We start from the raw sequence: 14,765 nt of genomic DNA, 5'->3' as shown, positions 1-14,765 counted from the left end.
TGTAACAGCCATCATATCGCAGTCTAGACATATCTCTTATGTGCGACTTCCATCATATTGCAGTCGACACATATATTTTACATGTGACTGCCATCATATTGCAGTCCACACGTATGCCTTATGTGTGACTGCCATCAAATTGCAGTCTACACGCATCTTTTACGTGCGACTGCCATCATATTGCAGTCCACACATATATTTTATACGTGACTGCCATCATAATGCAGTCTACACGTATATTTTATGCGTGACTCCCATTATATTGCAGTCAACACGTATCTTTTATGCGTGACTGCCATTGTATTGCAGTCAACACGTATCTTTTATATGTGACTGCCATCATATTGCAGTCTACACGCATCTTTTACGTGCGACTGCTTTCATATTGCAGTCCACACGTATATTTTATATGTGACTGCCATTATATTGCAGTCAACTCGTATCTCTTATGTGTGACTGTCATCATATTGCAGTCTACCCGTATCTCTTATGTGTGACTGCCGTCATATTGCAGTTTACACGTATATTTTATGCGTGACTGCCATTATATTGCAGTCAACACATATCTTTTATATGTGACTCCCATCATATTCCAGTCTACATGTATATCTTATGTGTGACTGCCATCATATTGCAGTCCACACATATATTTTATGTGTGACTGCCATCATATTGCAGTCTACATGTATATTTTACATGTGACTGCCACCATATTGCAGTCTACACACATCTTTAACGTGCGACTGCCATCATATTGCAGTCCACACATATATTTTATGTGTGACTGCCATCATATTGCAGTCTACATGTATATTTTACATGTGACTGCCACCATATTGCAGTATACCCGTATACTTTATATGTAACAGCCATCATATTGCAGTCTACACATATCTCTTATGTGCGACTTCCATCATATTGCAGTCGACACATATATTTTACATGTGACGGCCATCATATTGCAGTCTACATGTATATTTTACATGTGACTGCCACCATATTGCAGTATACCCGTATACTTTATATGTAACAGCCATCATATCGCAGTCTACACATATCTCTTATGTGCGACTTCCATCATATTGTAGTCGACACATATATTTTACATGTGACTGCCATCATATTGCAGTATACCCGTATAATACTTTATATGTAACAGCCATCATATTGCAGTCTACACATATCTCTTATGTGCGACTTCCATCATATTGTAGTCGACACATATATTTTACATGTGACTGCCATCATATTGCAGTCTACACGCATCTTTAACGTGCGACTGCCATCATATTGCAGTCCACACATATATTTTATATGGGACTGCCATCATATTGAAGTCTGCACGCATATTTTAAGCGTGACTGCCATTATATTGCAGTCTACACGCATCTTTTATATGTGAATGCCATCATATTGCAGTCTACACACATCTTTAACGTGCGACTGCCATCATATTGCAGTCCACACGCATCTTTTACGTGTGACTGCCATCATATTGCAGTCCACACATATATTTTATATGTGACTGCCATCATATTGAAGTCTGCACGCATATTTTAAGCGTGACTGCCATTATATTGCAGTCTACACGCATCTTTTATATGTGAATGCCATCATATTGCAGTCTACACACATCTTTAACGTGCGACTGCCATCATATTGCAGTCCACACGTATATTTTATATGTGACTGCCTTCATATTGCAGTCCACACGTATATTTTATATGTGACTGCCATTATATTGGAGTCTACCCGTATCTCTTATGTGTGACTCCCATCACATTCCAGTCTACACATATATATTATGTGTGACTGCCATCATATTGCAGTCCACACATATATTTTATATGTGACTGCCATCATATTGAAGTATGCACGCATATTTTAAGCGTGACTGCCATTATATTGCAGTCTACACGCATCTTTTATATGTGAATGCCATCATATTGCAGTCCACACATATATTTTATGTGTGACTGCCATCATATTGCAGTCCACACATATATTTTATGTGTGACTGCCATCATATTGCAGTCTACATGTATATTTTACATGTGACTGCCACCATATTGCAGTATACCCGTATACTTTATATGTAACAGCCATCATATCGCAGTCTAGACATATCTCTTATGTGCGACTTCCATCATATTGCAGTCGACACATATATTTTACATGTGACTGCCATCATATTGCAGTCCACACGTATGCCTTATGTGTGACTGCCATCAAATTGCAGTCTACACGCATCTTTTACGTGCGACTGCCATCATATTGCAGTCCACACATATATTTTATACGTGACTGCCATCATAATGCAGTCTACACGTATATTTTATGCGTGACTCCCATTATATTGCAGTCAACACGTATCTTTTATGCGTGACTGCCATTGTATTGCAGTCAACACGTATCTTTTATATGTGACTGCCATCATATTGCAGTCTACACGCATCTTTTACGTGCGACTGCTTTCATATTGCAGTCCACACGTATATTTTATATGTGACTGCCATTATATTGCAGTCAACTCGTATCTCTTATGTGTGACTGTCATCATATTGCAGTCTACCCGTATCTCTTATGTGTGACTGCCGTCATATTGCAGTTTACACGTATATTTTATGCGTGACTGCCATTATATTGCAGTCAACACATATCTTTTATATGTGACTCCCATCATATTCCAGTCTACATGTATATCTTATGTGTGACTGCCATCATATTGCAGTCCACACATATATTTTATGTGTGACTGCCATCATATTGCAGTCTACATGTATATTTTACATGTGACTGCCACCATATTGCAGTCTACACACATCTTTAACGTGCGACTGCCATCATATTGCAGTCCACACATATATTTTATGTGTGACTGCCATCATATTGCAGTCTACATGTATATTTTACATGTGACTGCCACCATATTGCAGTATACCCGTATACTTTATATGTAACAGCCATCATATTGCAGTCTACACATATCTCTTATGTGCGACTTCCATCATATTGCAGTCGACACATATATTTTACATGTGACGGCCATCATATTGCAGTCTACATGTATATTTTACATGTGACTGCCACCATATTGCAGTATACCCGTATACTTTATATGTAACAGCCATCATATCGCAGTCTACACATATCTCTTATGTGCGACTTCCATCATATTGTAGTCGACACATATATTTTACATGTGACTGCCATCATATTGCAGTATACCCGTATAATACTTTATATGTAACAGCCATCATATTGCAGTCTACACATATCTCTTATGTGCGACTTCCATCATATTGTAGTCGACACATATATTTTACATGTGACTGCCATCATATTGCAGTCTACACGCATCTTTAACGTGCGACTGCCATCATATTGCAGTCCACACATATATTTTATATGGGACTGCCATCATATTGAAGTCTGCACGCATATTTTAAGCGTGACTGCCATTATATTGCAGTCTACACGCATCTTTTATATGTGAATGCCATCATATTGCAGTCTACACACATCTTTAACGTGCGACTGCCATCATATTGCAGTCCACACGCATCTTTTACGTGTGACTGCCATCATATTGCAGTCCACACATATATTTTATATGTGACTGCCATCATATTGAAGTCTGCACGCATATTTTAAGCGTGACTGCCATTATATTGCAGTCTACACGCATCTTTTATATGTGAATGCCATCATATTGCAGTCTACACACATCTTTAACGTGCGACTGCCATCATATTGCAGTCCACACGTATATTTTATATGTGACTGCCTTCATATTGCAGTCCACACGTATATTTTATATGTGACTGCCATTATATTGGAGTCTACCCGTATCTCTTATGTGTGACTCCCATCACATTCCAGTCTACACATATATATTATGTGTGACTGCCATCATATTGCAGTCCACACATATATTTTATATGTGACTGCCATCATATTGAAGTATGCACGCATATTTTAAGCGTGACTGCCATTATATTGCAGTCTACACGCATCTTTTATATGTGAATGCCATCATATTGCAGTCCACACATATATTTTATGTGTGACTGCCATCATATTGCAGTCCACACATATATTTTATGTGTGACTGCCATCATATTGCAGTCTACATGTATATTTTACATGTGACTGCCACCATATTGCAGTATACCCGTATACTTTATATGTAACAGCCATCATATCGCAGTCTACACATATCTCTTATGTGCGACTTCCATCATATTGCAGTCGACACATATATTTTACATGTGACTGCCATCATATTGCAGTCTACACGCATCTTTAACGTGTGACTGCCATCATATTGCAGTCCACACATATATTTTATATCTGACTGCCATCATATTGAAGTCTGCACGCATATTTTAAGCGTGACTGCCATTATATTGCAGTCTACACGCATCTTTTATATGTGAATGCCATCATATTGCAGTCTACACACATCTTTAACGTGCGACTGCCATCATATTGCAGTCCAAACGTATATTTGATATGTGACTTCCATCATATTGGAGTCTACACGTATCTCTTATGTGTGACTGCTTTTTTTTTTTTTCTTTGTCATGAAAAAGGGACGTTTTTGTCGTTGGTGCACTGATTGTAGGTGTATGTTGTGTTTTTTATGTTGATTTAATTAAAAAAAAAATATATATATTTATTTATTTATTTATTTTTCAAATAAAAATTGATAAAAAATTCGTCTGCGGCCCGGTGGTTGGGGACCACTGATGTAGACCACAAGGAAGTGTTTTACATTTAGAAAATAATAATTTTAACATGACTCCTTTAATGCGCCTTATAATCCGGTGTGCCTTATATATGAAAAAAGATCAAAAATCGACCATTCATCGGCAGTCGGCCTTATGTTTCCCTCTTACACATGTAAGAGGGATTTGTGCTATGGCTATGAGTTGTTTTTTCCCTTGGCCTCAGTCTGGACCCCCTCTCCAGGGGCCCAGGCTTGGACCGATTTAATTATTTTTCTCACTCCACCCCCATTGTTAACCTGTATCTCACCTTTTTTTGTAAGGGGCGCCGGAAGTTGGCAGACCCGTCAGCGATCCTGTTCTGTCTCCCTGTATTGTTTGTCTGATCTTAAATGGGATTGTGCTTAACATTTTTAATTTCCCCTCTAAAATTAATAAAGTATTTCTGATTCTGATTCTGATAATCCGGTGCACCCCATGGTCCGGAAAATAGAGTAAGTCAAATCAAGTTTTTTATAATAGTAACATTCACTGTATAACCTTTCAGTAGAGCTAATTCCAACATGGAGCTAAAACTGCACACACAACTCGCGGTTTGGAACAAAAGAAGAACTCGGATATGAAATCCCCATCGTTGTCTTTCATCGTGTGGTTTGTGGGTCATCATGGCGGATGAAGAAGCGATGACGTCGTGCAAATCTCCACTGAGGCGTGATGATGATCTCCTAAGTGTGCACTTAAGTGCGTTAGTGTTTTGGAAATGGCACATTCACGGCTTATAGTGCAGCCAAAGTGATCAACGGATCGGTACACAAGGAAATAAATGTCGAGGGAAGTGTTTTTTTTGTTGTTTTTTTACGGAAAGTGTGAAATTTGCGGTTTTTCTCCAGCCTGACTTTGCACCGGTGCCCCAGAATGGGGGTCTCCTGGGTGGCTTGCAGGGGAGGAGCTATTTACTGAGCCATATTCCCATCAATAATGAATCCGTTCTGACATCTTTGCTTTGGGATGAGAGCCTTTTCATGTTCAGACTTCAACCTCTGACCCTTTTTCCTCCCCAACGTTTGATATTTCCTCGCACTCAGTTCCTCGCTCCCCCATTGGTTTTTAAAAGATAACAATCGCCAATTATTCGTTAGTTTTTTGTATTTAGGGTCCGCCAGGCCCATTGCAAAAGGACTCCACAGGAGTCCTTTTGCAATGGGCCAAGGACCCGATTGAAAATGGTGCGTTTTATTATTATTCCGCACCTATGCGCTGTAATTTGACCCCCTTAACATGCTTCAAAACTCACCAAATTTGACACACACGTCGGTCTGGCATGCTTTCCCAACTTATTAAGCAACCAAACCCCAAAATTGAAAATTGCGCCCTAGCGCCCCCTAGGAAGAAAAAAAAAACAGACTGATTGTAACTTCAGTTAGGAAAGTCGTAGAGACATGAAACAAAAACCTCTATGTAGGACTGACTTAGACCTAGATTTCATAATTTTCCTTTCTAGGTCAAAAATGAACAACATTTTTGCAAAAACCCATTCAAAGCAAAATTTTCGCAAAAAATGCTATTTTTGCCTCTTTGAGCTGTAATTTGACCCCCTTAAAATGCTTCAAAACTCACCAAACTTGGCACACACATTAGGACTGGCGAAAATTGCGATCTAATGAAAAAAACAAATCCCAATACTTAAAATTGCGCCCTAGCGCAATTTTTGAATAAAACACAGCAAAAACTGCTCCTAGGAAGAAAACACAAACAAAATTGCTTGTAACTTCCAGTAGGAATGCCGGAAAGACATGAAACAAAAACGTCTATGTAGGTCTCACTTAGACCTACGTTTTAATAATTTACAACCTGCAGAAAAAATCAACAGGAAGTTGGAAATTACCCCTTCAAAATAAACGTTTTGTGAAAACCCGTCACCTTTTTTCAAACGTAAACTCCTCCGAGTGCATTTGTCGTTTCGGCTTCAAACTCGCACAGGAGAGAGATTGAACCCTTTTGATTAAAACTATCCAACAAAGTTTTGATTACTGCTCCGGTTTTGATTTTATGACCCTTCAAAGAACCACTGCGCTGATGCTGCTGCGCTGCTGTTGTCTCAAGATGGCTGCTTAAAAGCAGGAAGCACTAACGTGCCCACACAATGCAGAGAAGGTAGGTACACTACACAAAAGTATTGGGACACTTAGGACTACCACTGGACAAAAGTATTGGGACACTTAGGACTACCACTGGACAATAGTGTTGGGACACTTAGGACTAACACTAGGCAAAAGTATTGGGACACTTATGACTATCACTGGGCGAAAGTATTGGGACACGTACGACTTACACTAGGCAAAAGTATTGGGACACTTAGGACTAACATTAGACAATGACAATGTGAAATGGATTTAAACTTTTTTTGTCCTCAAAATTCTACACACAATACCTTATAATAACAGTAGCTACTATCCATCCATCTTCTAACTCTTATCCGAGTTTGGGTCGCGGTGGCAGCAGCCAAAGGCGGACCCGACCAACGCTGCTTGCTGCTTTAATTTTTAGATGTTTCTGATCACAATGAAGGATCTAATGAGTGAAATGACTGGAAAAAAGCAGGCCAACGTTGCCGAAGAGTCTAAAAAGAATATAGTCGTGTAACATCCGTACACATTAAATAAGCAGTCAATCATCTAATAAATATATGCATATAATAAGGGTGTAACGGTACGTGTATTTGTATTGAACCCTTTTGGTACGGGACTTACGGTTCGGTTCGGAGGTCTACCGAACCAGTTTCTACAAAGACATATTAGGTAGCGCATCGCATGTTGTGTAAACAATGCAGAGCGAGGCACAATACACGGCAGGCTAGCAGCGACCGGGCTAGGACAACATGCAAAAGCCAGAGCTTGAACACCCCCCTGCCTCGTTAACATCTCCCGTTTAGGTGCGATACAACAATGGAGGACAGAGATTTGCCGACATTGTTCAGCAGCAGTAGAGTATGCTTTTGCCAACACATCAAACATGCTAACCCAGTGGTTCTTAACCTTGTTGGAGGTACCGAACCCCACCAGTTTCATATGCGCATTCATTGAACCCTTCTTTAGTGAAAAAACTAAAATTAAATGTGTTTCAAATTCAAGACAAAGTGTCAGAGTTATTTGACGTCGAACTCCAGGATGCAGAGAAGGAGGCAGGCTTTGAATGGGAAAACATGGTTTTAATTTAAAATACTACAACTAGAACAAATGAAGGTTACAAACAAAAAGCACGCACGTGGGCGGAATAACAAACTAAGGGAGCTAGCACTGGAAGCTAGAAAAACAAAAAGGAACTTTAGCATGGAAGCTAGAAGATAACAAAGAGAAAAACTGGAAATAGCTAATGGCTAACAAAAACAGCTTACCGCTACGACGACCAGGTCAAGATGTAGCACGACAGGTAATAGCTGAAATGATTCCAAACACGACATGTAGCAAAAACACAAGAGTGACATGAGGCAACGACAATACAATACAATGATCCAACAACTGACACAAGACAAAGCAGGTACAAATAGGAGCGGGCTGATTGGCAACGGGTGTGGCCAGGTGCCAATCAGCCGCAGCTGAGGAGGAACAAAGCACTCAGGGAACAAGACAGGAAGCTGACAAAATAAGAGCACTAGACAGGAACTAAAGACAGGAGATACTAAACACAGAGGAAACAGACAAATGCAGAGGAAAAAACTAAAACATAGACAAACTGTCAGGGGAAAGCCTGACACAAAGTTATGTTTTTCTTTCCACTGGTGCACAAAAGGAACCGTGCATGAACATCACTTTGTTCAAAGAACAAAACCGACACAGTGCATGAACTCACAACTAATTACACACTTGCAGATCAGATGGAAAATTAGAGGAACATTGTTTGGTTGTATCCATAATACGCCGATAGGGAGAAGTTTTTATTTACACGATGAGTCGGGTGTGTCTGACCTCCGCGGTGGAGGTTCCGCCGAACCCATGAGGCCGACTCACCGAACCCCTAGGGTTCGACCGAACCCAGGTTAAGAACCACTGGGCTAACCCCTTTGAAGCGGCACTACCCCCAAGTAAAGCTTGCTTTAAGGAAGAGAAAGAGGAGCGTGGTGCAAACACCGCATTGCCAGGCAGGGCTGAAGCAATAAATGTTTTTATAGCAGCACATTTAAGACCATCCATCCATTTTCTACCGCTTGTCCCGTTCGGTGTCGCGGGTGTTGCTGTATTGCATTAAAACTAGATTTTGACCCACTTCTATGGTGGAAGAACAATGAGCCCATATATCCTCTTACTGGCAAGTTAGCCAGGCTGGCTTGACTTGAAACTGTTTAATGTTCCACTTGTTATATATAGAAGAAAAGTTTTGCAACAACTTGAGGCAGTTTAATGTTGATTAACGAGGACACCGACATAAACAAATTGAAAAACGTATTGTTGTGTTTGCATTCAGTGGTAAATTGTATGGAATATGTAGTGTACTTTGCAATCTACTAATAACAGTCTCAATCAATCAATCAAAAATAGCACTTTATATTGTACAAACCACGTTTCCATATGAACTGGGAAATTGTGTTAGATGTGAATATAAACGGAATACAATGATTTGCAAATCCTTTTCAACCCATATTCAGTTGAATATGTAATAAAGTCATCATATTTGATGTTTAAACTGATAAAACATTTTTTGTGTGTGCAAATAATCATTAACTTTAGAATTTGATGCCAGCAACACGTGACAAAGAAGTTGGGAAAGGTGGCATGGATACTGATTAAGTTGAGAAATGCTCATCAAACACTTATTTGGAACATCCCACAGGTGTGCAGGCTAATTGGGAACAGGTGGGTGCCATGATTGGGTATAAAAGCAGCTTCAATGAAATGCTAAGTAATTCACAAACAAGGATGGGGCGAGGGTCACCAATTTGTAAGCAAATTGTCAAACAGTTTTAGAACAACATTTCTCAACGAGCTATTGCAAGGAATTTAGGGAGTTCACCTATTTCATCTACGGTCCGTAAAATCATCAAAAGGTTCAGAGAATCTGGAGAAAGCACTGCACGTAAGCGATGATATTACGGACCTTTGAAACTCAGGCAGTACTGCATCAAAAACTGACATCAGTGTGTAAAGGATATCACCACATGGGCTCAGGAACACTTCATAAAACCACTGTCAGTAACTACAGTTGGTCGTTACATTTGTAAGTGCAAGTTAAAACTCTGTTATGCAAAGCAAAACCCATTTATCAACAACACCAAGGAACGCCGCTGGCTTCGCTGGGCCCGAACTCATCTAAGATGGACTGATACAAAGTGGAAAAGTGTTCTGTGGTCTGACGAGTCCACATTTCAAATTGTATTTGGAAACTGTGGACGCGGTGTCTTCCAGAACAAAGAGGAAAATAACCATCCGGATTGTTATAGGCGCAAAGTTCAAAAGCCAGCATCTGTGATGGTATGGGGGTGTGTTAGTGCCCAAGGCATGGGTAACTTACACATCTGTGAAGGCACCATTAATGCTGAATGGTCCATACAGGTTTTGGAGCAACATATGTTGTCATCCAAGCAACGTTATCATGGACGCCCCTGCTTATTTCAGCAAGACAATGACAAGCCACGTGTTACAACAGCGTGGTTTCGTAGTAAAAGAGTGCGGGTACTTCCCTGGCCCGCCTGCAGTCCAGACCTGTCTCCCATCGAAAATGTGTGGCGCATTATGAAGCGTAAAATACGACAGCGGAGACTCCGGACTGTTGAACGACTAAAGTTCTACATAAAACAAGAATGAGAAAGAATTTCACATTCAAAACTTCAACAATTAGTTTCCTCAGTTCCCAAACATTATTGAGTGTTGTTAAATGAAAAGGTGATGTAACACAGTGGTGAACATGCCCTTTCCCAACTACTTTGGCATGTGTTGCAGCCATGAAATTCTAAGTTAATTATTATTTGCAAAAAAAAAATAAAGTTTATGAGTTTGAACATCAAATATCTTGTCTTTGTAGTGCATTCAATTGAATATGGGTTGAAGAGGAGAAGTGGCGTTCTAACTCTCAACCAATCAGTGCAGAATATGACACCAATCAAAGAAGTCATTTGTGGCACGTTAAAGCAGTGATTGGTCACTCTACACACCAAGAACCAAAACATGACCGTGGTTCGAATCCTACTGCGCCACCTCTAAGCTTCCACTCAGTGCGCCACAAACCCCCCTGCCGCCGTTCTTTCTCATCAATCGACTTCAATGGCGTCTGGAAACCTGGGGGGGCGATGAGGTTTGTGATAAACGAGCGCTCCGCGACTACTGGAAGCCGGGAAAACTGGCCTAAGTGGGAGCTTAGTCACCGGGCTGACTTCAGCGCCGCCGTTTAGCGCCGACAATCCTGGCCTGTGTTTGGCTGCGCTTGACAGGCGGTCAATACGACAAGACCGGCGCTAATGACGGCGACTTAAAAAGTTGATCACCCCAAAGCACGATTAGAAACATGTCATTAGGTTTAACAAAACATACGTGTCGAGTAGTTCCTGTCGAGCAAGTGTAAAAAGAAGTTAACCACTATTAAAACTAAAATGTAAAAACAATACAATACTGAGTTCGTACTCGCTCGTTACATAAAGTATAGTTTTTGTTTACGATCCGTTAAAAAAAAAAAAATGTCCGTTGAAGATTAAATCTTACAAAAACAGAAGCAATTGTTCCCATAAGAAAACTAAATCCAAGAATTCCCTTCCAGACACCCGAAAATATCAACACAAAACACCGTTTTCGAGAATCCTCCGGCAGGCCTTATCCCGGTATAGCTCGGTTGGTAGAGTGGCCGTGCCAGCAACTTGAGGGTTGCAGGTTCGATTCCCGCTTGTGCCATCCTAGTTACTGCCGTTGTGTCCTTGGGCAAGACACTTTCAATCAATCAATCAATCAATCAATCAATGTTTATTTATATAGCCCCAAATCACAAATGTCTCAAAGGACTGCACAAATCATTACGACTACAACATCCTCGGAAGAACCCACAAAAGGGCAAGGAAAACTCACACCCAGTGGGCAGGGAGAATTCACATCCAGTGGGACGCCAGTGACAATGCTGACTATGAGAAACCTTGGAGAGGACCTCAGATGTGGGCAACCCCCCCCCCCTCTAGGGGACCGAAAGCAATGGATGTCGAGCGGGTCCAACATGATACTGTGAAAGTTCAATCCATAGTGGCTCCAACACAGCCGCGAGAGTTCAGTTCAAGCGGATCCAAGACAGCAGCGAGAGTCCCGTCCACAGGAGACCATCTCAAGCGGAGGCGGGTCAGCAGCGTAGAGATGTCCCCAACCGATACAGGCGAGCGGTCCATCCTGGGTCCAGACGAGCGGTCCATCATGGGTCTCGACTCTGGACAGCCAGTACTTCATCCATGGTTATCGGACCGGACGCCCTCCACAAGGGACGGGGGGACATAGGGGAAAGAAAAGAAGCGGCAGATCAACAGGTCTAAAAAGGAGGTCTATTTAAAGGCTAGAGTATACAGATGAGTTTTAAGGTGAGACTTAAATGCTTCTACTGATGTAGCATCTCGAACTGTTACCGGGAGGGCATTCCAGAGTACTGGAGCCCGAACGGAAAACGCTCTATAGGCCGCAGACTTTTTTTGGGCTCTAGGAATCATTAATAAGCCGGAGTCTTTTGAACGCAGATTTCTTGCCGGGACATATGGTACAATACAATCGGCAAGATAGGATGGAGCTAGACCGTGTAGTATTTTATACGTAATTAGTAAAACCTTAAAGTCACATCTTAAGTGCACAGGAAGCCAGTGCAGGTGAGCCAGTACAGGCGTAATGTGATCCAACTTTCTTGTTCTTGTCAAAAGTCTAGCAGCCGCATTTTGTACCAACTGTAATCTTTTAATGCTAGACATGGGGAGACCCGAAAATAGTACGTTACAGTAATCGAGACGAGACGTAACAAACGCATGGATAATGATCTCGGCGTCTTTAGTGGACCAAATGGAGCGAATTTTTGCGATATTACGGAGATGAAAGAAGGCCGTTTTAGTAACGCTTTTAATGTGTGACTCAAAGGAGAGAATTGGGTCGAAAATAATACCCAGAATTTTTACCGAGTCACCTTGTTTTATTATTTGGTTGTCAAATGTTAAAGTTGTATTATTAAATAGAGGTCGGTGTCTAGCAGGACCGATAATCAGCATTTCCGTTTTTTTGGCGTTAAGTTGCAAAAAGTTAGCGGACATCCATTGTTTAATTTCATTAAGACACGCTTCCAACTGACTACAATCCGGCGTGTTGGTCAGCTTTAGGGGCATGTAGAGTTGGGTGTCATCAGCATAGCAGTGAAAGCTAATACCGTATTTGCGTATGACGTCACCTAGCGGCAGCATGTAGATGCTGAAGAGTACAGGGCCAAGGACCGAACCCTGAGGAACTCCACACATTACCTTAACATAGTCCGAGGTCACACTGTTATGGGAGACCCACCTGCTCCCAGTGCCACCCACACTGGTTTAAATGTAACTTAGATATTGGGTTTCACTATGTAAAGCGCTTTGAGTCACTCGAGAAAAGCGCTATATAAATATAATTCACTTCACTTCACTTTATTTGACTTTGACACCCCTGGTCTAAGCGCTTTGAGTACCTTGAAGGTAGAGAAGCGCTATACAAGTATAACTAGGAATGCACCGATTAATCGGTAACCGAATATATTTGGCCGAATATGGCAAAAAAAGCCACATTTGGCCTTCGGTGGAATGAGTTAAAAACAAGGCCGAATAGTGGCGTGTGACGCAATTTTTTGACGCGGTGACGTTGGGATATGTTGTGTACCTGTATAAGTGTATGAGGTTACAAACACACACTTATTGAGATTTAGTGGGGCCTCTGTTTACATTATTAGCCTGTTGTGTAGGCTACCTGTATAAGTGTATGAGGTTACAAGCACACACTTATTGAGATTTAGTGGGGCGTCTGTTTACATTATTAGCATATCTACTGTGGCGAAGCAGACTTTTGCCAAAAGGACAATAATTCATTTGTTGTGGGTTTATCCACTTTAATGCACTTTATTTTTTTTGGAATGCATGTTTTGTTTGAAGGCCTAATATAAATGAAAAACGTTGTGCTTTTTTTGAAAAGCAAAGGCTACTGGAATATTAAAAAAATGTCAATATTCAATAAAAAATTATTTTATTTGAAAAACATGTGTAAATATTTATTCCAGGCTATTTATGCAATATTTTAAAAATTGTGAAAAACTGCATTCATTATTCGGTATTCGGCCTTCGGCCAAGCGTTTAAATTTTATTCGGCTTCGGCTTCGGCCACAAATTTTCATTTCGGTGCATCCCTAAGTGTAACCCATTTATCATTTACTTATGTTGTCTTGTATGTTAACTATTTTATTTAAGGACAAACTTGCAATACCAAACATATGTTTAATGTAACCTAAGATTTTTTGTTAAAATAAAGCCAATAATGCCATTTTTTTGTGATCCCCTTCGTTTAGAAAAGTACCGATACCAAGGAATCAGGACGACACTAGTACGTATTTTGCAGCACAATGTTGGAAGAAAAAAAAATGGAATGCGCTGCTGATCCGCCTCCGCTTGGGATGGTTTCCTGCTGGCTCCGCTGTGAACGGGACTCTCGCTGCTGTGTTGGATCCGCTTTGGACTGGACTCTCGCGACTGTGTTGGATCCATTATGGATTGAACTTTCACAGTATCATGTTAGACCCGCTCGACATCCATTGCTTTCCTCCTCTCCAAGGTTCTCATAGTCATCATTGTCACCGACGTCCCACTGGGTGTGAGTTTTCCTTGCCCTTATGTGGGCCTACCGAGGATGTCGTAGTGGTTTGTGCAGCCCTTTGAGACACTAGTGATTTAGGGCTATATAAGTAAACATTGATTGATTGATTGAAGGATATGTACAAAAAAAGAAAGGAAAAAAAAAAGTAAAACATCAGAGCAATGGTGTCCAGTGAGCAGGAAAGCGATATGTGACAGCCTCACCACCG

General features: G+C 40.9%; 1 protein-coding gene across 5 annotated transcripts in view; it reads right to left on the bottom strand.

The window, feature by feature from the left end:
• cadm1a (cell adhesion molecule 1a) overlaps positions 1 to 14,765 on the bottom strand; it is a 968,224-nt gene that overhangs the window by 686,306 nt on the left and 267,153 nt on the right. The window lies entirely within an intron of this gene.

Source organism: Nerophis ophidion, linkage group LG04, assembly GCF_033978795.1.
Source record: "Nerophis ophidion isolate RoL-2023_Sa linkage group LG04, RoL_Noph_v1.0, whole genome shotgun sequence".
In the NCBI taxonomy this organism is placed as follows: Eukaryota; Metazoa; Chordata; class Actinopteri; order Syngnathiformes; family Syngnathidae; genus Nerophis; species Nerophis ophidion.
This window is presented reverse-complemented; position numbering and strand designations above follow the sequence as displayed.